This window comes from Solea senegalensis, linkage group LG7 (assembly GCF_019176455.1).
Source record: "Solea senegalensis isolate Sse05_10M linkage group LG7, IFAPA_SoseM_1, whole genome shotgun sequence".
In the NCBI taxonomy this organism is placed as follows: Eukaryota; Metazoa; Chordata; class Actinopteri; order Pleuronectiformes; family Soleidae; genus Solea; species Solea senegalensis.
The window spans coordinates 27,189,792-27,213,928 of record NC_058027.1 but is presented as its reverse complement, the minus strand read 5'-3'; the positions used below and the strand labels follow the sequence as shown (position 1 = coordinate 27,213,928).

The following is a 24,137-nucleotide window of genomic DNA, read 5'->3' as shown; positions in this document are numbered from 1 at the left end:
TAATTCATTAGAACTAAAGTTATACAAACACAACTATGTATACATGTTACTATGAATGACGTCATTTAACTTGAGGAAATAGTTGTATGATGCAAAGTTATGTTTAGTAAAGACTTTAAATCGACTTGTGTAAAACAAGTTCATTATTTTCAAGTTAAAACAATATTTCACTAAGTTAAATATGGTCATTTTAGTGTCAAGTCATACAAACACAATTTCATACGTTTTAATTGTACTTTGAATTGAATTAAACGTAATAATTGAAACGATACTTTAATTAGTTATGTGAAGTTACCAGTTCTGACCACTTGTTAACTTTGAATCAACTTAACATGTCTCTGACGACATCATTAAAAAGTAATTTCAATTACATAGTTCATTATTATGTTCATTCAAATTCAAGTTACAAGTTATACTTATTTAGAGTTAACTGAACTATTATATTATGTTAAGTAAAAATAATAATCATTGGAACTAAAGTTATAAGTTATACAAACACATATTTGTCTTACTTTGACTTTTTCTCAAACATATTTTGTACAGTTTGGAATGGATACATTTATCAGGGTTCCCATGAGTCCTTGAACTCCTTGAAAGTTTGCAAATTAGAAAAATAAGCATCTCAAGGCCCTTGAAAGTGTTTGAAAATCATTTTCCAGATACCTGTGACTAAATGAGAAAAGTAAAGTTTTAAAATATTGTTGAAATTGCACCAAGAAATTCATGTTTCTAATTATGTTTCGTAACTTAATTATGTGTAAAACAAAGAGAAACCTTTGAGTTCTTGTTGTGTTTTTATAGGTTATTATGCTTTTATTTTACTGTTCAGCCCACTAACCTCTCTGCACACAGTTTCTTTCTTTCTGCTGCTGCTCGAGCAGAAAATCCAACCTGAGTGAACGTGTTATTTCTCACAGGGATGAAACGGTGACGTCATGTCGTTGTTCTTATGTTGACAAACTCATTTCTGCACAAACCTTACTGTGAGCAGGGAAGTAGAGGAGTTGTCCCAGGCTGTAAAATCAGATCCAAAAGAAAAGTAAAATCATCATTTTAAAGAAGTCATGCAGGAGATTTCATCACTTATTTTTTTATTTATTGTGACGTACAAGAGAAAGTTACGCTCCATATCACACAAGTTAATCTGTTTCCATTTTTTAAAAGAAGTCATAATAAAAGAGTAAAAACGAGATACTAAAAGAAAAAGGTTAGACAAACTTAAGAAAAATGCATAATTAGTTAAGTGTCTTAATTTAAACTAAAGTTTACTTTATTTAACTTGTTAACTAGAACTAAAACTCTGTAAAGTTATCTTCATTCATGTTTTGCAGTTAAACAAACACAATTCCATGTATTTATTAACTTAACTTTGTATAACTAGTGAATTATTTATAGTGAAAAATACAATTTCACAAAATTGGTTTACTTTACTTAGAATGAACTTAATAAGTATTGTATTATCTTAAGTAAAAATAATAATCATTGGAAGTAAAGTTAGAAGTTACACAAACAGAATTTTGTTTACATATTACTATGAAAATAAGATAATTATGCAAAGTTAAAATATATTTCAATTAGTTAATTATGTTTATCCAAACTAAAGTTACGAGTTATACATACACAGTTTCATGTCACGTAACTTTCCTTTGAACTAACTTGTGTATAAGTTATTATTATTATTATGTAGTTAATTATGTTCATTCAGACTAAAGTTACAAGTTATACAAACATCGTATAACTTGTCACCTTTACTATGAATTAACTAAACAAGTTTAAATGAATAACTCCTTAACTCAACTTTTAGTTGTCTATAACGAGTTCTGTCATTTTTCAAGTTTGACTCGTGATCGTTTTACTCTGTAAAAACGTTTAATGAGTCATGTGATGCGTCTGATCCACAGCCCTCTTGTCCTTTGACCCCTAGTCTATATGAATATAATATGTGTGTTTTTGTCACCTCCTTATGCACAACGCGTCATGATTCTAACACCTTCAACTCTTCTTACAGTTCCTGCGCGTACTTGTTCTCGTCGTGAGCGTGTGTGCGTACGGCGCCGTCGTCGTACGTGTCCCGCGAGAGCTCGCAGCCCCCAGCGCGGCGTATTGTGGTAAAATTTGCATGCTTAAGTCCATATGGCAACTTCCTTTTGACCTGCTTTCACGTCCCCGACACATTGTCAGGGCCCTGTCAGCCGATAAAGAATCACTTGACTCCGCTGTAACGAGTTCAAAAGGAGCCGATGACGCGGCGCGCATCCATGGAGAATCAGAGAAAGGAACTCCCCTACTGCTCGCTGCTATCACTCCCATAGAGATAGCAAATATTATTGATGGGGAATGGTTATGCTAATTTCTTTAAAGGAGATTTTTTTTTTACCCTTATTCTTTTGGGGGATGCTCAAAAAAAGAGAGAAGAAATTCATATGCATCAAACTGAATTCCACATAAGCATTTATTAAAGGAGCAGCATGAGAATCAGATTTTCATAGTGCATAATGGATGTGGGGGCGGGGTGGGTGTCTATTTTAAAAGGAGGAAGATGTGTTTTGTCTGGGAGGAGGAAGAAAGCGCGCACACACACACACACACATAGAGTGTGAATTTCTTTTAAAACAACACAGCTAATTAACAATTAAGTCAAATGGAAAAAGAGGTGACAGATTTGTTTATGTGCTGACGACGACGATAATTATGACTTCACACAACGGGGTGAAGAAAAAAAAAATATATATATAGAAAGAGAGAGTGTTTGAAAATAGATGTTTATTCATTTGTGTGATCGTTAAGACGTGGAAAATTAATAAAAGCAGACTTTTTTGTTCTTTTATTGTCCAGTGACGACTGAGACTCGTTTCCTGTGTCTCGTGATTGTAAACTGAGGCACCGTAAGTGTTTGTCTCACCACTGCATGTATTCTCTTTATTTTTGGAATGATCAGGTGTTTTTACCTTGACTTTATGTTCACTCCTGTCTCATGTCTCGTACGTCCATGAGTCACAGACACCTCGTGTCTCAGGACACTTCCTTTGTTGTTTTTCCTGTCTGTAAAATGTCTGTCAAACTTTGACCTTTGTTTTGAAATGATGTGAATAATATATTATGACTTTATCTTCTACATAATATGTACCAGCATGTCCTGGTAGCTGCTAACAGCGGGTTTCCACTCCAGGTGTAAGAGAGTCAGGGGTCAGAGGTCACACCCAACACTTGACATTTTAACCTGCAGAAAGAAGCTGCTTTTATTCTGTTTTTTTTTTTAATGTAATTGTACTTTATGGTCATTAATGGTCATTATAATGATAATACTCTAAACCAACTTTAGTTTGGGTGACTATTTTGTATTTTTTACAAACTTTAACATATTTGCATTATTTTTTGGGTAAAACCAACTTAAATTATGTGCATTCAAACTAAGGTTAGAGACATAATATTAAGGTGCTTTGAATGAACTTAATACAAGTAGTTTTTACCAATTCAAGTATTTATTTATACTACAGTTGGACTTGTATATGAGTTTAACTCGTACATGTGTATGTTAATGTTCCAACATTTCCTTTAATAAACCTGGTATTTGTCAACAAACACATGTTTTTAACACTAACATGAATTATGTTTCCACTCCACGGGTTTAAGTTTGTTGGGGTCAGAGGTCACACTAAACACTTGACACTTTAACCTGTAGAAGAAAACTACTTATATTCAGAAAAACTGTTTATTTTAAAAGTACATATGTGTTTCCTGTATTTTAAAGTGATTTGATCGATAATTATTAAACTCTATGGTCATTATAGTGTTGATAAAACAAACTGAAGTCCAGATACTCAAACTATTTTAGTGTTAACTTTTTAAAAATAGTTGACTTTTTTTTTTTGACAAACTTTAACATAATCATGTTATTTTTGAATTAAGTGCAAGTAGGTTTTTACCAACACAACCAATACAAGTATTTTTTTAAGCATAATAATAGTAATTATAGGAGAAGGTGTGGGTTTGTTTCACCCAGTTTCTTGTCAGTGAAGATTTACATGTGTCTCCCCCCCCTCTCTCTCTCTCTCTCCCCCTCTGTCTCTCTCTCTGACACATGCAGCATGGCAGGAGCCAAGTGGTGGCAGAGAACATGGTGATGATGATGATGAGGGGAGGGGAGGGGAGGTGATGTCATGAATGTGACCCCTGAGAAGAAGATGATGATGATGATGATGATATTCCACTGTGGACCCATAATGTCCGGTATAGTGAACACACACACACACACACACACTCTCAGTCAGTGTCATCGCTCTCTTTTTCTCTCACGGTTCCACATTTCTGAATAATCCCAGCCTTAATCCCACCACTGTCTCCTTACACTCCTCACTTACTATATATATAAATATAAATGTATATATGTATATGTGGAAAAGAAAAACAAGCTGTCAAAGGAGCCATTCATACCCCAATAATACAAAAAAATATTATTAAAATGAAACCGTTCCCATAATTATCCCATAATCATTATATAATCCTGTAACAAAGCCTCCCATTGAAGCCCCTGCCTTTTGTCAACGCTGGGACACTGAATCTATAATTGCATTATTTAGTCTCTTCTTCCAGCCCTCTATAGAAGAAGAAGAAGAAGCAGCATTATATATCAAAACCCATCCTGCAAAGGAAGGGAGGAAGGAAGCAGAGGAGAGAGGAGCAGCAGCAGATTTGTCTTTTTTCTGTCTCCGGCCTTTGCTGGACGTCTTTCTGTCCTTTAAACATTTAAAAAAAGAAAAGTTGTGCCAAGTTTAAGTTCAAGAAAATCCAACAAAACAAGAAAACCAAGGCAGGGGAAAGTGTTTAGCGTGAGTGTGAGGTGCGTAAAATCCGTGCGTCCATTTACGCACCACTGCAACACATACTGTCTGTGTTTTACTGCGCTCCTGGACTTAAAAGAATAAACAGAGTGATAGATAGAAAGGAAGAAAGAAAGACAGAAAGGAGGGAGAGACAGAAAAGAAGAGGAGTTCCTGAGGAGAGGAGGACTGGAACCACACACACACACGCAGCAGCAGCAGCAGCAGCAGCGGCGCTTATTTACATTAAACCCGCCACAAGGTTACAGTGCAGATACACGAGCGTCATTTTTCTCCTCTTCTTTTTATCACTCGTTACTTGTGTTAAAGCGGTGACTGACGCGCAGGACGCACGGGACGAACGAGGAGGCATCCACTCATTTATCCTGGAGTTTTCCTCTGAAGAGGACACGCACACACACACACGCGCGCGTGCTGGAAACACAACACTCTCTGTTGAAAAAGGTAAATGATTTTTTTACCACTTTTATATTTTTGGGCGATGTGAAAAAAGAGAAATGTGTTTGTTTGTTGGTGTCGGAGCAGCGAGGCTGTGGCTGCGAGTGAGTGAGTGAGTGTGTGTGTGTGTGTGCGCGCGTCTGCTCGCTGTCAGTGCGACTGCGAGGCAGATATTTTAGAAATAAACAGTGTTTTTAATGAGGTTCAAGGTCAAGGAAAAAGAAAAGTGGATGATTTCCTCTTCTTGGAAGCGGAGATTTAGCGGGATTATTCCTTTAAAAAACACACACGGGCAGGTTGAGTTCACCGCTGGGCTCGCGCTGCCTTTTCTCTTTTTTCAAACCTCCGTCAGCTGCGGCGAATGTTACCGCAAGAACCGGGACTGTACATCCATCCACGGCCACTCCGCGCGAGCCGCTGCTCCACAATGGAGTTCACCGTGAAGCGGTTACGACGCGTTTCCAGACAGCTGAGGGGCAGAGAACACTGCTGCTGCTGCTGCTGCTCACACTGCTGATGCGTGGGGATCAGCATCAATGCAAACGTTTACTTTTAGCAGACAGACACTGAGAAAAGAGAGAGAGAGAGAGGAGGAGGAGAGGAGCAGCGGAGGAGAGAAGTGGCCAAGCCGCGTCTCCTCGCGTCAAACTCGGGCTCAGTGGCAGCAGCAGCAGCAGCGGCGGCGGCGGCGGGGGGAAGGACAGAGAGGAGCGTGGGGTTGAACAGGTCCCACAGACACTTCCCACAGCGAACCCCCCACGTCACGGCAAAAAGAGAATAGGATCAAGCTGAAAATCATCCGCGGACGGACATGACTCGTTATTCCGCCTGTCGCGAGGCACCGTTTACGCGCAGGAGTTAACGCCGCTGCTTCACCCAAATTTACTGAGGTAAGAAAGTAGCGGTGTGAGTGCGAGTCTGACCCGGGTTTGGACTCTGGTTTTGGTTCTGGTTTAGTGTGTGTGTGTGTCTGTGTGTGTGTGTGTGTGTTTCTCAGTTTTTTTTCCCCCTCTCGTGCTTGTTTGTGCGGGAGCAGCGCAGCGGGGGCTCCTCGTGTCTCTCCCCGGCCATGATTAGAAAATAACAGAGCAATTATCCGCAGCACAGACACCATCGTAAAAAATAACGGTGACAAAAAAAAGAGTAAAGGAAAGGGGGGAAGAAAAAAAGAGAAAGAGAAGGAAAAGCAGCTGGGACCAGAAACACGGAGCTGCTGCTGCTGCAGGAATGTGTGTCTGCCCCGACACCAGCTCCACGCAGCCCAAAAACACGCCGAATTCACTCGCACTGTGTTCCTTTTATAGAGTATTTTATTTAATGCAACAGAAAATGATTGACACACTGGCGCGTGTTTGTTTGCGCTTTTATTTATTTGCTTATTTTTTTAAATCCCGTGCGTAAAATTGCGTCATGAAGTTTTCCTTTTAAAAACAGAAGAAACTTGAAATAAATAAAAGTTCCGTTGTCACGGGGAAGAGAGAGCACGGGGAAACTTTTTCTGTCCACACTGCGAGAGAGGGGAGGTGTGTGTGCGCGCGTGCACGTGGAGGAGGATTAAAGTGTAGCGGTGCGTTTTGGTCACCATGTGTCAAAACTTGTGAGATGGAAGAAGAAGAAGCCGCTCGAGACCTGCTGCCATTTTGTGATCATGATCGACCTCGCTGTCCCCGCGCGCTCTATAACACGCCACGGCGATGATGATGATGATGATGATGGCATTTAGGGTCGTTAATGTCACACGCGGGAAACATTAACACGCACATCAGCAGCCACGAGCCTGGTGCTCACTTTCATTTTTTGACATATTGCTTTTTTTTTTGAGTCATGGTTTCATTTGAAATAAGATTAGTTCAGATTAGATTATTTTTTGTTTTTAAAAAATGCTTCTTTTTTTTTTTAAGCCACAAAACAAAGTGAGCTCCACTGGGCTGGATTGTGAGTGGCACCAGTGATGAGGCTTGTAATCCCATTTTCATTCTCCGTGCTGTGGGTGTGGGAGGATACAGCCTCCCCGTTTTTTCTTCTTTTTCTTTTCCTCCCCACTGTGTGAGTGTGAGTGTGACCCCGCAGTGATGTGACCCTGCAGCAGCAGCAGCAGCAGCAGCAGCAGTTATCTCCCTGCTCCTGCTCGTGTCACCCCCCCTGTCCTAAAATACTCCACGATTGTCTCCTCACATTGTTTCTCCGTAACCTTCCCCCTGAAGTTTTTCCTCCTCTGGAGAGATTCAGAGAAAACAAAAAAATCTGCCTCGGATTCATCGAGGTGGGGAAGGTAGAGGGTGGTGGTGTGTGTGTGTGTGTGTGTGTGTGACAGTGGAGATGCTCTCATTGTTCAACGCTTTGCACAGAGAGCGGATATTATGTCTGAAATAGTGTCTGGGTGTCGACACAAGCCCCCGTTTTCTTTCTTTCTCTTTTTTTTTAATTGTCAGCACCTTTCACTCCCTGATTGAAGCTGAAACTGTAAAAAAATCTGCTTCAGAAACCACAGTGCCGTGTTTCAGAAAAGGCCTTTTCCCCACAGCAGAAGGCCTCTGCTTTACTTTAACTCTCATTACACCTGCCTTTTTCTTTCCTTTTTTAAAATTCTAATTTAATATCACCGTGTTTTGTCCAAAACAAACTCACGAAGAATGAATCATCTGCTCGGTCCAGGGCCGTAAATCAGCACAAGTTTTACAATATCCTTTCAACGTATGAATGAATGAATGAATGTGTTGATTTTCTGTCATTTAAATCGACTTTGAGGCAGCTTTTCCTCCCAAAAAAACCCAGTTTGAACCTATAATTCTAATTATTTTCTATCATTATTGACTGATTTTGATGTCTTTTGTCTCAGTGGAGTCTCTGGCCCTGACGTTGTCAGTGGTCTCGTTGGTAAAATGTGAGTTTGAGATTTATTACCCCACACACACACACACACAGCATTTGGACGTTTTCTTGTCTCGCTGCAACTTTCCGAGCTGTGGAGCTCTGAGAGTGTGTGTGTGTGTGTGTGTGTGTGGGGTGGTCGTCGGCGGCGCCGCTGATGTCGTACGACTTGCTCTCCCACCTGTGCCAGTGTTAGTGTGTGTGTGTAAGTGAGGGCTGCGGGGCATGACTGAGCGTGGCACTACGTACGTACGTGTGTCTCAGCTGAAAACGCAGAGAGAGAGAGAGAGAGAGAGGGGGGAGAGAGGGAGAGAATGACATCAGAACTGTCAGTCACTCCACCGTGGAGTAAACCCACTCGACTGAAACCACCGCGTCGTCAGCCTGACACACACACACACACACACACACATTTATCGGCACATAAATTCACACGTACACGATTTGGATTTTTTGGGAAACACACACACGACACACACACACACACACGGAAAAACTCCCACACCACCGGTGAAGTGGTCGCACAGACGACCCGCGTGTCGTCATGTTGGACAAACACGTAATTCAGAGACAAAGACGTTGTTGGCCCCCGTGTGTGCGCGTGCGCGCGCGTGTCCACAGCAGCCTGACTCTGCTGAGTTGATCCCCAGCTCATGTAATTACAGGGAAGAGAGAGACAGAGAGACAGAGAGAGGGTGAGGGTGAGAGGGTGAGGGCTCCAGCTGCACAGGCTGAGGCCGAGGCCAGCGCTCGCCGCTCCGCTGGGATCAGGGCGGCGACGACGGCGGCGGCGGAGGGCAGGCCACATCAGGCCGCCTCTGCTCATCAGCCAGCCATTAATTGATATGTGCAGTCATTGTGAACACACGTACACACACACACACACAAACAAAACCTCACCCTTTTGTGTTCATCCCGGTTCTGATCTGCAGCTCTGTGAGGAGGCTGACTGTGTGTGTGTGTGTGTGTGTGTGTGTGTGTGTGTGTGTGTGTGTGTGTGTGTGTGTGTGTGTGTGTGTGTGTGTGTGTGTAGTGTGAGCTGTAACACACAGGCGTAAGTCTGGGTTGAGTCTTGTAGCTGCGCGACCTTCGTCTCCAGGGTTCAAGTCGCAAAAGAGAGGCGAAGACACTCATACACACACACACACACACACACACGGCACAGATTTCTGTGAAACTGTTTGTTTTTGGATTCATAATTCACTCGTCAGCGACGATGAATCAAAACGAAGCTGACCTATAGCCTTTTATCGGGCTCCTCCCCTTTTTAAAACAATAATTACATTTTTTACCCCTCACTCACACAAACACACATAGAACACGTTGCGTTCAGTGGTTCATACACAATAAGAGCAATAAAATAAACCAAATGATGACATTTAAATATGAAAGACGCAAACAAACACACACACTTTCATGCGTTTACAGTGTTTATACGGCGTCTCAAACTGTGGCCCACGTCACACGCGGGGGTCGGCTTTTCTCTCCCTCTTTACTCCCTCGTTTTCCCGTGAGTAGAGAAGTAAAAGATATGAAGAATAATAATAGGAGTTAAACAGAGCGATGATGTTTAAAAAAAAAAAAAGAATTCTCTTGCACACTCAGTGTGTGCGTGAGTGAGTGAGTGAGTGAGTGAATCACGGCATAAATGAGAGTTTATGTTCGACACTGTGAGAACCAGTGAGTGTGTGTGTGTGTGTGCTGGGGGATTTTTTTTATTTTTATTTTTTTCCCCACCCTGATACGTGTGTGTGTGTGTGTGTGTGTGTGTGGATAATCACGGACGTCAGTTTGATCTAAGAATAAAGAGTGTGACAGATCCTCACATGCCGGTGCTGCCGTCACAGAGAGCGTCTCTCTCTCTGTCTGTCTGTCTGTCTGAGTGAGTGGACAGACAAGAGGTCGGATGGACGGATGGTTGGATGGATGGATGGAGGGAGGAATTGTGGGTCGGGGGGAGGAGGGTGAGGTGTGTGTGTGAGTTGAATTTGCTCCGTCACACTCGATGTTTGCCGTTTTTTAGTCTCTGACTTTTGTAAAACAAGCCTGAGATTGTGTGTGTGTGTGTGTGTTTGTTTTCCAGGGTTGATTTAACTGCTCAGCCTTGAGAGTCCAGTGTCAGCCCCTCTCTCTCTCTCTCTCTCTCTCTCTCTCTCTCTCGCTCTCTCGCTCATCAACACAAACATGGAAGAATGTGTTCAAAAACACCTTCTCGTGGTCACAATTCCTCCTCCTTTTGTTGTTTTCCCTGCTGCTCGTCCTGGTTTTCTTTCTACATTTTCATTTTCATTTTCTCTCCTCCCTGAGAATTCATTAACATTTCATACCGAGGTTTTCTTCTGCAGCTAATGATGATCGTGTGATCGTCTCCCCGTCATTGATTCTGTAACACTGTGATCACTTTCTTTCATTTTATTTTCTCTTCTCCTGACACACTTCTTTAAATATCCACATACTGTAGGTGCGCGACTCGGGATTATTGTGATTAATCGTTCGATCATTCGTTCCAAACGACCCCAGAAAATGGCGTCAAACGTCCTGTTTTTGTCCACAAAACCAAAGATAATGAACAGTTAATTATCTCCGAGAAGCAAAGACACTGGAGTCTTTAAACATTTACGACGCTGAAATCACTGAATTTGCTTTCGTTTTCGGGAAATAATTCCACTTTTGCTTAAATTTCTCGTCGTTTAATGAGCGATTGATTGTCACAGTCCAAACTCCTGATCCAGAATGACGAGTCATGTGATCTCAAACATCCTGTTTTTGTCCCCAAACCACAGATAATTAACAGTTTATCGTCAGTGTGAAGCAAAGAAGCTTGACTATTTAAACATTTAAGATGTTGAAGTCACAGAAATTGCTTGTATTTTATTTAAAAAACGTCCACTTGTTGTTAAATTAGTGATCCATTAATTACCACAGCTCTAATCCCAGATCCAGAACGATGAATCATGAGCTTTTTCTCCCCCTTAAACGTCTAATGTGTCTTATTTTGACCACAAAAAGGAAGATGAATAACAGTTTATCGTCACAGAGAAGCAAAGAAAGTTGACTATTTGAACATTGAAGAGGCTGAAATCACAGAATATGCTTTTATTTTGGTAAATAATTCCACTCCTGGTTAAATTTCTCGTCATTTAATTGTTGATTAATCACAGTGCTAATTCCAGATCCAGAACGATGAGTCATGAGCTTTTTCTCCCCCTTTTTTTTATCTCAAATGTCTTAAACGTCTTGTTTTGACCACAAAATGAAGACAATTTAAAGTTAATTATCACAGAGAAGCAAAGAAACTAGAATATTTAAATATTCAAGATGCTAAAATCACAGAATTCTATGAAATAATTCTACTTCTGGTTGAATTTCTCGCTTTATGATCGATAAAATGCCACGGCCCTAATTCCAGATCCAGAATGATGAGTCATCAGCATCTTTTATCCTTTTTTTTCTCTGTCAAACATCAAACAAACCGAAGATAATTAACAGTTTATCGTCACAGAGAAGCAAAGAAACTTGAGTATATAAATATTTAAGTCGCTGAAATCACAGAAATTGCTTTTAATCTATTAAAAACGTGCATTTGTGGTTAAATTAGTAGTTGTTTAATGATCGATTAATCGTCGCACGCCCTCAACCGAGCTCCAGAACATGTCAAATCTGTGTCAAACCTATTAAATGTGTTGTCTTGACCACAAATCAAAGATAATTAACAGTCAGTTATCACAGAGAAGCAAAAAAACTAGAATATTTTAACATAAAATCCCAGAATTATTAGAATAATTCTACTTGTGGTCACAATTCTATTCATTTTTTGATCGATTAATCGTCGCACGTCTTCATTCCAGCTCCAGAATGATGAGTCGGGTGCATTTTCTCGCCCTCTTTTCTTTATCAAATGTCTAAAGAGAAAAGAAACAAGAATATTTTAACGATGAAGATGCTGAAATCCCAGAAATCTGCTTTTATTTGATTAGAAAATGTTAAATAAGTCATCATTTAACGACCGATTAATCGCCGCGGCTCCAAATCCGCGCCCAGAACGATGAGTCATGCCATGTCACCGGCGTTTACCCCTGCGTTCTCTGTCTGTGCGTTTTCATCCGTGTCATTTTTGGCGGCTTAAACACAAACAGGCGAGCGAGCATCAATCACACGTCCTGAAGCAGAGAATTGTGGCTGCTTCGCGTTCTGTGCTAAACACCTGCAGTGTGTGTGTGTGAGATGTGACCTCTGTTTTTTAAAAAAGAAACTCCTGCTAATGAATCCGCACCAAAGTAGCACCAGATAGAGAGGGAGGAGGAGGAGGAAGAGGAGAAGAGAGGGAAAAGAGAGAGGCGAAAAGAACTCCTGCACCTTTAATTATGATCAAGAGGTTTTCACCAAAGGACGGAGGCGTTGCAGTCGTGTTGCGCTCGTAAATCTGGCCCCGGATGCCGTATATTGTGTCGAACGATTACTGTACACCATTATAGTGCATATTCAACTGCCTCTCCAGCAGCTCATTTGCATAATTGGATCTTTAATGAAACTTGCCTTGTGGAACAAAAAGGTGGAAAGAAAAAAAAGAGTGAAAAATAACCTGATACAGAGGGAGATTTTTAAAAAGATTTAAAAGGATAAATAAAAGCTGCGAGGACCGAGGTCGCTCACACGTCAGCGTCGCTGCTACAAATAGGATGAGAAGTGAGTGTGAAAGCCGTACATTCCCCGCCAGGTCTCGCGGGTTAAGACTACAATAGCGGGATATTCTGTAGCCCGGGGGGCAGGATTTTCAGCTCCTCTCCTGTCTCACTCTGTCTGTCTGTCTGTCCAACACTCACTGCACCAACCTGTTACTCGGGGAAGATCGCTGCTCTTTTTGTGGAGGAGCCGGCGCGGCGCGAGCTCGCCTGGTGGAATTCCTCCACTGCAAATGTTTTGACAGTGTCTCATCACGAGCCATCGCTTTTTTCTTTTTTCTTTTTTAAATTCTCTTGGTGGTTCGTCGCGCTGACGCCACACACAGTTTGTGACGGTGGCCTCGTCCTGCGTCGAAGTGTTTAAAAGTCGCGGCTCTTTCAGCAGCTTATTTACTCGCTTTACACCTTTTGGCAACAAGAGCCGTGTTTGCGTAATTCTTCTGGCAGCGTAAGTCATTCGCGTTGCACGTCAGTTACGTGTTTTTTGTAACGTAAACACATGTTGGTAACGTTACAACATAAGTCATTTTCCTCACGTTAGTCACATGTTTTTCTGATGTTACCACATTTTACTTTACCTGTTACTTTAGCTGTCATTTCATCTGTGTAACAACATGTGGTCAAAGTGACTTATTTGTCATATTAGTAACACATTTGTGTTGTTACAACATTTTGCAACACTTTTTGGCAGTGTGGTAACATGTTTTCCTGATTTTACAACATGACTTTACCTGTTTCTTCTCTATTCGTGGAAAAATGACAGCATTTTGTCATTTCTTTCCTCATTTTGCATCATTTCGTGGTGTGGAAACGTCATCTGCGTCACGTTTTCATAGCGCAAACAACATTTTACAAGCTTTTCCACAACGTCCATAATAGATTTTCTAACATAATTAACGATAATCTGTTTCCTCTGCATCTGCGTGACAACACTTTTGGTCAGGTAACTTTGTCATTTCGCAGTGTTCGTCCCAAATTCGTGAATTCACGAATTGCAACATTTCGTGGCAGTGAAAGTCACTTCTGTAATATTAGTAACACGTTTTCGTAGCGTCGCACTTTTTATGTAACGTGAGTTGTTTTCTGTGACATTTGTAATGCGATCGCGTCACATGATACCAAACTACTAACGTAAATATCTTGGGTTGTTTTCCTCTGAATGTGAAACATTTCAGAAAATCAACACACATTTTTCCTTAGATACAAACCAAATGAAGTTAAAAGTTGATATTTAAGAATGCAAACTAAAACTGGTATTTATAATGACTCTGTAGTTTCTCATGGTGAACACTAATCAAGTGCTAATGTTAGAAAACAGCGGAGAATTGACGGCCCGTTAAAGGGATTGTGTGTGTGTGTTTCAGCTGCCTGTGAGCGGTGGTCTCTCTCTCTCTCTCTCTGTGTGTGAGAGTGTGTGTGAGAGTGTGTGTGTTTTTCCACTCCACATCCGTGGGAGTGGATCATGTGTCAAAGCGGTTTACAGGTGGCCTGCAGGGCAGCAGCTCTACAGAGAGGTGCAGTGAAGGCAGAGCAGGGTTCAAGTACCTCAGAGTCTGTGACTGTGAGGCTGAACTGAGCCAGAGGATCCTTCACAAGCCTCCTTATCATCACTCTCTCTCTCTCTCTCTCTGTCCTCACTCTGCCGCTGCAGCCTCTGTCATCTCTCCATCCTCTCTGACTCTCTTATCTCGCACTTTCCCTCTCCATCATCTCTTTTTTCTTTTCTATTGTCCCTTTTTCTGCGAAACGTCATTCAAGGTTCTTTATCGTTGCCATTGGAGTGCGTTTTCTGAAAATTACAATAAGATACTGTCTAAATCGTTAGTAACATGTATTTTATAAAAGAAAATGACAAGTTAAAACCTTTTATCAACACGATATCGCACGTTTCCCACATCTTGGGATGTCTCAAATGTCTTGTTTTGAGATAAATAACAGGTTTATCGTCACATGGAAACAAAGAACCTTGAGTATTTAAACAGTGAACACGCGGGAATCGCAGAAATTGCTTCCACCAAATGTCTAAAATGCACAATTTATTTGATTTGGACAGAAATAAGTTGGTGTCAAAATCACAAGTAATGTGAAACAGCAGCAGCAGCTGCCACCAACGAGCTAAAACCTTTATCAACGCGATAAAACAAGTTTATGGCTGTAAATGAATGTGCCGTTAAACCACGGTATGCGATCTTTATGCAAGCCCCTCCCACAAACGTTCCAACTTTTTTACACGTCATTTTTTAGTTCGTAAAAATGTTTGCGAAACATTTTAACTTTTCTTTTTCACACTTCTCAATACAAGTATTTTTTAGGGAGTTTAGTGAAATATTGGTGTCACTTTTTCGTAACGCGTAGATTCATTTTTCAAAGTTTCATAACATGTTTTTTTAGTCGCACTACATCAGGTTTTCCAACAAGAAGTCTGTGTATAATTCATTTATCTTATGCTAATGCATCTTTAGTCACATTTGTTTTGCAACTTAAGAACAATTTATAAGGTTTTTATTGATGAAAATCAGTATTTTCGCATATTTTGTCAAAGTTTTGCCTCCGACAGCTTCACATCTAACAAACCAGAATATATGACATTAAAGATATGGAAATAAGCAAACACGCACAGCTGAGACTGTTCATAAACAAACAGGATTTTTGAAGTTTACTCTCTTTATTCTTCCGTGTTTTCTTTTCTTTTCTTTTCCTTTCTCTCTTCCTTACTCAGTTAAATACCTGATCACCAGCTCCGTCATAACTAAACACCGACTCCATCTGTTTCTGCCCGTGATGTTTGTCCACTTTCTGAGCGTGAAGAGCGAGGATGCGACGGAAATTCACCTCCGAGTTTCACCAGAGAAAAAGTGTTGTTTATGGAGTGAGAATCATTGGGGTAAAATTAATACATTTTCACCTATTAGCAGAAAGACCCGGCACATTCAGAGAGCAGGAGATCCAGAGAGAGGGAGAGAGGAGATAAATATAGAGGAGGCAGAGTGATGACAGGATGGAGTGTAGAGAGAGAGAGAGAGAGAGAGAGCGAGAGCGAGAGAGAGGAGGAGGAGGAGGAGGAGGGATGATGTACTTAACGCTATCTGTTGGCTTCCTCCTGAACAAGCTGCTGCCACAGATCCTGGGAGCCCGCGTTGATAAATTTAGTTTGATAAAAGTCAGTGGAAATGTCGGGATCTGTCTGCACACACACACACACACACACACACACACACCTCTATTAAGCAGCAGCGCTGCATTTGTCACAGCCAGCGCGAGTCAACCAAAGGGTTTTAATGTCATATCAGGCCGAATTAAAGAATCAATCGAAAAAGCCCTGAAAGGTTTGGCTTTTTATTCCAAGTGACAGTGGCTGGTGTTTACGGCGGCGGCTGCTGCTGGTGCCACAGATTACCCGGCTCCACTTGATCAAGGCAGCCGTTTCATGTTTTATGTTTGGCTATTGGGGAACAATTATTTTTTTGCGATTATTTTCCCGCCCCGGACGCTCGTTTTCTATCTGATGACTTTGAGTAACGTGGGGTTTGTTTGTGAAGGCGTTGATTTTTTTTCCTCTTTTATTCATTTATTTATGTCTGAAATCAAGAGAAATTATTACGTAACTTTACAGCACTTTGTAACACTTTTTGGTAGCAAGTTGTGTTCCGTTTTGTAGCATGAGAAACGTTTTTGTGAAACATTTTTTTAAAGATAACTAACATTTAATTGTAACTTTACAGCACTTTGTAACACTTTTTGGTACGCCTACTAATGTTACTGTAGCATAAGAAACGCCTTTGCGAAACATGACATCATTTTTAAACACTTTTTGGTGATGTAAGTAATTACTTTTTGGTGTTTTTAAAGATAAGTTACATGGTTTTGTAACTTTACAACACTTTGTCACTAATGTTATTGTAGCATAAGAAAGATCATTTTTTTAAACAGTTTTTGGTGATGAAAGTCATTTCTTTTAAATAATTGACCTACTTTTTAAAATTTGTAACATGTTTTGTAACTTGATAGCACTTTGTAACACTTTTTGGTCAGCTATTGATTGTCTGTAGCATAAGAAACATGTTTGTGCAACATGACGAAATATTATAAAATGACTCATATTTACAATTTTTGTAACTTATAAAACTAGTAACTTTCATAATGCAGCACTTTTTTGGCAACATAAGTGACCTAACATGATAACAATTGGTAACAATTTTCAGACAACATAAGTCTGTACGTGTACTTTTTTTTGGGTTATTCTTGAGTTTCTGTAAAAATTACATCATTTTGTCAACCCTTTTTGGAAACATAGGCAACATTTTTGTAACTTTACAGCACTTTGTAACACCTTTTGGTCAGCTAAGTAAGTTTCTTTCATTTGTGAAACATGGCGACACATTTTGGGAACATAAGTAAATGTCTTTCACATTTTTTTGTAACTAAGTCATTTTCTTTTTGTTTTTTTGTAACAGTACAGCGTCTTGTGACATTTTCTGCTCACTTCAGTGAGGAATCTGAAAAACACAAATATTAGCATAAGCATTTTTGTATATATAATTATTGTAAATCACAATCATTTTTTGGTGAGGATAATCACGGAAGGCGAAACTCCCTCATGCCTCATTGTATCTACATTCAATGAATCACCAGCCTTGCTCAGTATATACAGCTGGGAACATGAGCGAGGCGGCGGCATTTTTTTTTTATTTTTTTATTTTTAAAACACACACACGACTCTCCCCCTGAGAAAAACCCACCACTCCCCCTCCTCCTTTTAATACCACATTACTGTTCTGCATTTATGCAAAAGTAAATAAGTAAACCCAAAAGGCAAATGAACATTCCAGGCGTTTAAACACACGCTCTTCTGTAAACGACTGGCACTGAAGCTGCTGCTGCTGCCGCTGCCGCTGCTGCTGCTGCTTTATGTTTTTATTAAGGTATATAAATGTCCTCTTGTTTATTCTTGCCCCCCAATTTGACGACAGAAACGTCCACAAACAGTTTTTTTTGTCGCTAAAGGCCTCTGTGCAGTTCAGCAGAGAGGAACCCGAGTCCGTTTAGGGACCGTGCAGAAAAGATTTCAGTTGAGTGGAGACGAGAGAGAGACAGAGAGACCTGAGGTTCAGTCGGTGATCGCTAATTAATTCCATGTGTATTTAGTTGGGTTTTTTTGGTCAAAAAATGGACGTTTCGCTCTCGTTCAAACGTCTCTGAAGTGAAACCGAGCGCTTGTTTTCTGCGATGAAACCACTAATGATGACGTGTGTTTGAGCAAGTTCAGCCAAAACTATCTTTTCTTTCGCTTTTTTTGTTTTTTTTTCATCTAAACACTGCAAACAATCAGCGGATACCACCTGGTGTTTTATTTAATCAGGTAAAATACACATTACGTGTGTGTGTGCGTGTTTGCTGTCAGACTTTTCATGAAGTGCGGTTAAAAAAGTGTTTTTCAAGGGTGGGAGCTAAATGCTATTCATCTATTATTTATCTGCGTTATTACCGGGGTTGAATCTGACGTGTGGGAGAATTCCCTCGGTGCCTTTACTCTTGTTTTTTTCTCTTTTTAAGTCTCTTTTTTTTTAAAGCGACTTCCCACCCGTGCTTTTCCCAAATCATGTTTTTGTTTTATTATTATTTTTGAAATGGCCCATCCTCCTCCTCCTCTTGTTATTATTATTATTATTATTATTCTTGATCTTGAGTCGTGCAGTTGTTTTCCCATCTTTCCTTCAGAACTCTTGTTTTATCTCCTCTGTTGTGTCGCTCACACCAATCGCAGTAATTGGGGAGGGAGTTAAGTGGAAGTGCCGGGGCCCGGGCCCTCGTTCAGCTCGTCTCGTCTGGTAAACAGGACTGTCATGTCTGCACAGAAGGACGATGAAGGCGGGGGAGGGGAGGGGGAGGCGAGGAGGGGAGAACATTTGAGACATTTTTCCTCCATGTTGTGGTTGATGACACTGATAGGCTCCAAGGGTGGGAGTGAGTTCACACTTGAAAGTTGCGTGTCCCCAAAAAGTGGGAGGGGGAGTGTTTGGTCGGGGGGTCATTGTGAACAGATTCACTCTTTCTAATCCTCTGTTGCTCTGTTGCACCCAGTGGAGAAAGAAGATCCGGAAGATTTAACAACAGAGAATCATCAGTCTCTTGTGTTGTGTGCGTTTCTGGTGACTCAGTGTCGTCGTGCAGAGGATGAAGAATCGCGCGTTTATCTGTAAGTGTGTAACTTCCTGTTTGCAGTTTTTCACGGATTACTGAGAGTTTTTCATAGAGTTGACAATTTTTCAAAAACAATCGAAATATTTCGCAATAAATCACATTATCATGTGGATGATTTTGTGTTGTATTTCATCCTCCGCCACTAGTTGGCAGCATAGTCTCTCCTCTCAATAGAAAAAGAAAAGAGTGTCACCTTTTCTTCTACTAATACAATATATGGGAAAAAATCATGTCAAATGAAATAAATGGTCATATCGTGATATGTAGCATCACCAGATTCTTGAGAAAATTTAAAATGAATGTACAAATCTTGACTTTATTATTATTATTATTATTTCTTCCTCCCGTTGCCCCAGTGACCGCACCGTGAACTCACAGTGTGTGCCACAGGAAGTCCTTTGACATTGTGCTCACATCCTCCTAAACGGCAACAGGACGGTTTCACAGAGCAGAGCTGCTTTGGATTAGTGGTCGTTGAGGGTTTTCCTCCACAAATCCTCGAGTTTTCCCCTCACTCGTTCCCTCGTGGCATCACAGTCTTTGTGATTGTCGATCGGGCCCCGAGGGCGGTGAGGCTCCACCATCACCACCATCACCACCACCATCACCACCGCTGCTGCTGCTGCTGATGTTAGATCCCTGTGATTACACTCAGTTCTCCAGCTGCATGGTGAGGGAGGTGGAAGTATAGTGAAAGTGCGCAGGTGGCGCAGTCGTCATAGCAATGGCTGTGTGAAACTGCCGTGATGTGGTTTTTTCTATGCGACACAAACACAAACTAGTGACTTGTAAAGTAATTGTTTTTCTCAATCATTAGAATCAGTGGATTTAAAAAAAAGATTTGTTCACAGAATGGTTCAGTACTTCAGACTCTGTCAGAAATACTGTCCAGACTGAAACACAGATGTGGAGTTTTCACACACTTCTACCTTCTTTACTATAGGAAGTTAAGGCTGGAGACGACAGCAGGTTTAACCAGAGTAGAATTGATGTGTTTCTACATGAACATGGACGTAGAAGTGCTGAGAGCCATTCAGACTCTGTTAACTCAGAGGAATGATGGTCTGTACACCAGAGGAGGAATCACTTCTCTCTCTCTGTGTCTGTGTGGCTGTGTGTGTGTGTGTGTGTGTGTGTTTGTGCCATGTTGTGGGGACCTGAATCTGACAACACACTCGCACAATGGGGACTTGTCTTCTTTACGGGGACACAAATCCCAAATCCCTGTAAAGTACATTATTACGTTACAAGGTGAAGACGTGTTGTGTGGTAAGTGTTAAGGTTTGGGTTTTTATGTCATAAACAAGGACCCTGTCAGGACCAGGAGTCCTCATGAAGACCAAAACCTGGTCCTAATGAGGCAGAACCTCAATTCTGAGGAACTGGTTAAGATTTGAATGTAGGTTGGGTTTAAAAAGTAGGGATGGGATGATACCGATATCGCAGTCTTTAGACAATTTACGAACGCACGAAGCTGTTAACGACACATTTGTGCCGAGTCATTTCAAAGACATGATTCTCCGACTGTCAACAAATATTGTTCTCCCCAAAAATTAAGAAATAAACAGCCCAAACATGACTCAGCTAAAATGCTTTTGCTGATTTTTTATTTCCATTTTTTTACAGTCTGTGCAGAATGAAGCATGCGATATACAGTATCATTTTTTTAATTTTTTATCTGTCCAAAATCCAATCCAGTGATTTTGACTGGTATGGACCAATACTGATCCCCACCATCCCAAATCCGGTTTTGGTTAAAAATGAGTTGTGATGGTTAATGTCAGGCTAAGATTAGATTAGACTAGATTGGATATGACTTTATTGATCCCAAACATGGGGAATAACTCTGAAATTGGGATTATGATGGTCTGATGTGGTTTTGCGATATAGCAGGCGATGGTAATTTTCCGTAATATTCCGTAATTATCCTCTTTCTTCATTTGAATAACATATTTAAAACGACTACAGTGTGATATTTGTTTTCTCCAGCCTGTAGAATATAATGCTAATATTCTAATATGTGCACAGGTCAGGACAATATTTCATCTAAAATGGTAATGTGACACACACATTTTGACTTATCCAGAAAAATCCTGTCTCCTGCGATTGCGAAAATCGCAGCAGGCCACATTGCGATTTTGATAATAATAAATTTAAACCTGTTTTGTACAATACACAGCTGATTCAGAACATGCTGTACAAGAATGTGTGTGTGTGTGTTGTCTGATAAGTGACCTGTAATGTTTGCCCTCAGGTGATGTGTTCAAGTGCAGCGGGTGTTTTCCCTTCATGTGCTCTGTGTGTGTATGTGAGACTCTGCAGTATCTACCACTACCTGGTGTGTTTGTGTGTGTTTGTGTGTGTTTGTGTGTGTGTGATGCAGCCGTGGCTCATGTTTGTGCCGAACCAGGCGGAGGTCAGTCTCCTCTCCGACGCCCCTTTTTCATCCAATTTCTGAGGCTGCGGGCGGCCGCTCGCCGCGCTTTTGTTGCTGGGGGTAATCTGTGAAATGATCTTAATTATGGAGGTTCGGCCTGTTCTTCTCCCCCCCCCCACCACCACCACCACCACCACCTCCATCTCTTCCTCCTCCCTTTCGCTGTGTCTCTCCGTCCGTGTTGTTTCATTTCTCCGTCTTCCCCCTCTCTTCCTCTCCGTACACGCTTTTAATCAAACAGCGTCGTTAGCTGGTAATGAGGGCGAGGAGAGCACGTGTGCTTCTGCTTACACATGCTGCGAGGCTTCACTGAGGAGGTGGAGGAGGAGGAGGAGGAGGAGGATGAGGAGGGGAGTGAGGAAGGAAGGATGGAAAGACAAATGATTATACAGTTTCCATGACAGGTTTGTCAAGAAAATTATACGACGGGCCAGAAAACTCAAGTTTATTTTGAGTCCTACCATAACCAAAAGTGAGTGGAGGGGGTTGACACCTCGTGTAATTATAGCAATAATAATAATTAAGTTTGGTTTAAAACAACAAAGATGAACATGCATTTCTGTACGTGTGTGTGTGTGTGTGTTTAAAAAAGGTAGTTGACATTTTAAATGATAGAAGCAAAGGTCTCAAACCTGTGGTCCAACTCTGGGTATTCTGGATACATTTTTATTTACAGTTTAATGTATTTTTCAGTCTGAACTTGACAGGATAATTATTCAATTTCAACATTGAACACTTTTATTGTGAAATTCATTATCGCGAAATCACGATGGAATATCGTGATATAATTTGAGAATGACAGCTGTAACAATTAGCCGGATATAATTTACTGGATTATTTTGCTTTTTTAATCTGTACAATAACACGGTAAACAGCTTAAGTATTGGCTGAGGTTTACCGTGATCACATGATGGAAAATCACTCATTCATTTCTGTATAAACAGTATTTAGCGCTCTGCTTTACGGATCTGCAGAGAAGAACAGAGTTAGTTGCTGTGACCACAGTATTTTGTCTTACCTGTGGAGGAAATATTGAAATAAAGTTGTCTGAGGCAGGTCGACCTGTGACTATGTGAACGTTTTGGTTTTGACAGAAATCATCAATAAACGTGTGTTTAAGTTTGAGATTATTCTATAGAATATACTTTCAGGCAAATTCTAACCACTTTTCTCTGTAAAAAAAATGAGAAATAGAGTCAGAGCCGTGTTTTAATGAAGCTGTAACTCAGGTGTGTTTAACTCTCAGACTTCTCCATGACATCATCTCGAGGAAAATTGTTACAGAAGGAGATTTTCTTTTATATTCCGAGCTTTGATTTTTTTTTTTCTGCATCGATTCATAATCGTTCAAGAAAGAATTAGAATTGAGCTATTTCTTTCTTTCTCTTCTGCAAGAATGGAGGAGCAGTGAAGTGAGAGAGGTGATGGGGGAGGGGGGAGGGGCCAGGAGTGTGTGTGTGTGTGTGTGTGTGTGTGTGTGCGTGCATGTTTTTCTATTTGTTATCTCTTTTCTGTCATAAACACTAACCTTGTCAGGACCAGTAGTCCTCATGGAGACCAAAACCAGGTCCTAATGAGGCCAAACCTCATTTATCTGAGGAACAGGTTAAGTTTAGGAAACAAGATTTGAATTGTGGTGATGTTTAACCCTCTTATGACCATCATGATGGATGTATTTAGATTTTATGGCTGTAGAATTGTCCAAAAAGGCACTTCTTTCTCGTCTGTGATTGGACGCTCACTCCTGTGGGAAGTCCTGAGGTTCTACCGTAATGACAAGTGTAAGGGCGCAATTGAAGCTCTATTTCTATCTGCTTTCCGGTATCCATCCATCCATCCATCCAATCCGTCTTTCTACCACTTTATCCTCCACATGAGGGTCACACGCGGGGGTGCTGTGAAGTCGCACCCTGTACAAATCGCCCGTCCATCGCTTTTGAATTTTCTCGATATCACAAACAGTCTAGGAGTTACGGTAATGAGACGTACGCAAAGTTTCAAGTCCTTGCCGATGACGGGATTGGTAACGGGGTTAAGATTTGTGCAGAGGTGTCAAACGTATGGCTCGCAGGCCAGAACTGGTCCACCAGAGTGTCCAATCTGGCCCGCGTCATGATTTCTTTTAAAAATGAATCTGTATGTTGTAATGTAATTTGTCTAAATGGTAAATTCAGGCATAATATTGTTAAAAATTGCAAGAAATGTCAGGTTCTTATATGGCTCCTGAACTATAATGAATTTGACCCCAACCTGGGTTAGGGTTAGATCTCTGGTTATGGTTAAGATTATATTGTGGTTGTTTAAATCAATGGAAGCCAATGTAGAGTTCTGCATGTGTGTGTGTGTGTGTGTGTGTGTGTGTGTGTGTGTGTGTGTGTTAGATCCATTACATAAACAGGCGCGATTGGAGATGATCCGACCAAGATTAGACCGAAATCCTGATGGACACTGAGGAGGTGACCACGGGAACTGTGTGTGTGTGTGTGTGTGTGTGTGTGTGTGAGAGAGAGAGACAATAGTATATGCCATATGGCCTCATTATGATACCACCCGCCTCACCCTTCCTCCTCCCCTCCCCCCATCTCCCCCCACCAGACGCCGTCACTCTCTAAGTTTTCTCTCGCTCTGAGCCGTTTCCAGGTCACGGCGAGGTCAAAGGGCAGCAGC

The 24,137-nt window shown here is 41.0% G+C and overlaps 1 protein-coding gene across 2 annotated transcripts in view; it reads left to right on the top strand.

The window, feature by feature from the left end:
- Positions 1–5,009: 5,009 nt before the first annotated feature.
- znf536 (zinc finger protein 536) overlaps positions 5,010–24,137 on the top strand; it is a 248,216-nt gene continuing 229,088 nt past the window's right edge. The window contains exon 1 of one of the 2 annotated variants that reach the window (XM_044030798.1): positions 5,010–5,285. The gene's annotated coding sequence lies outside the window, so the exon portion shown is untranslated. Of the gene's footprint in view, positions 5,286–6,053; positions 6,170–24,137 lie in introns of those variants that run through there. The other variant, XM_044030797.1, reaches the window with a different exon arrangement.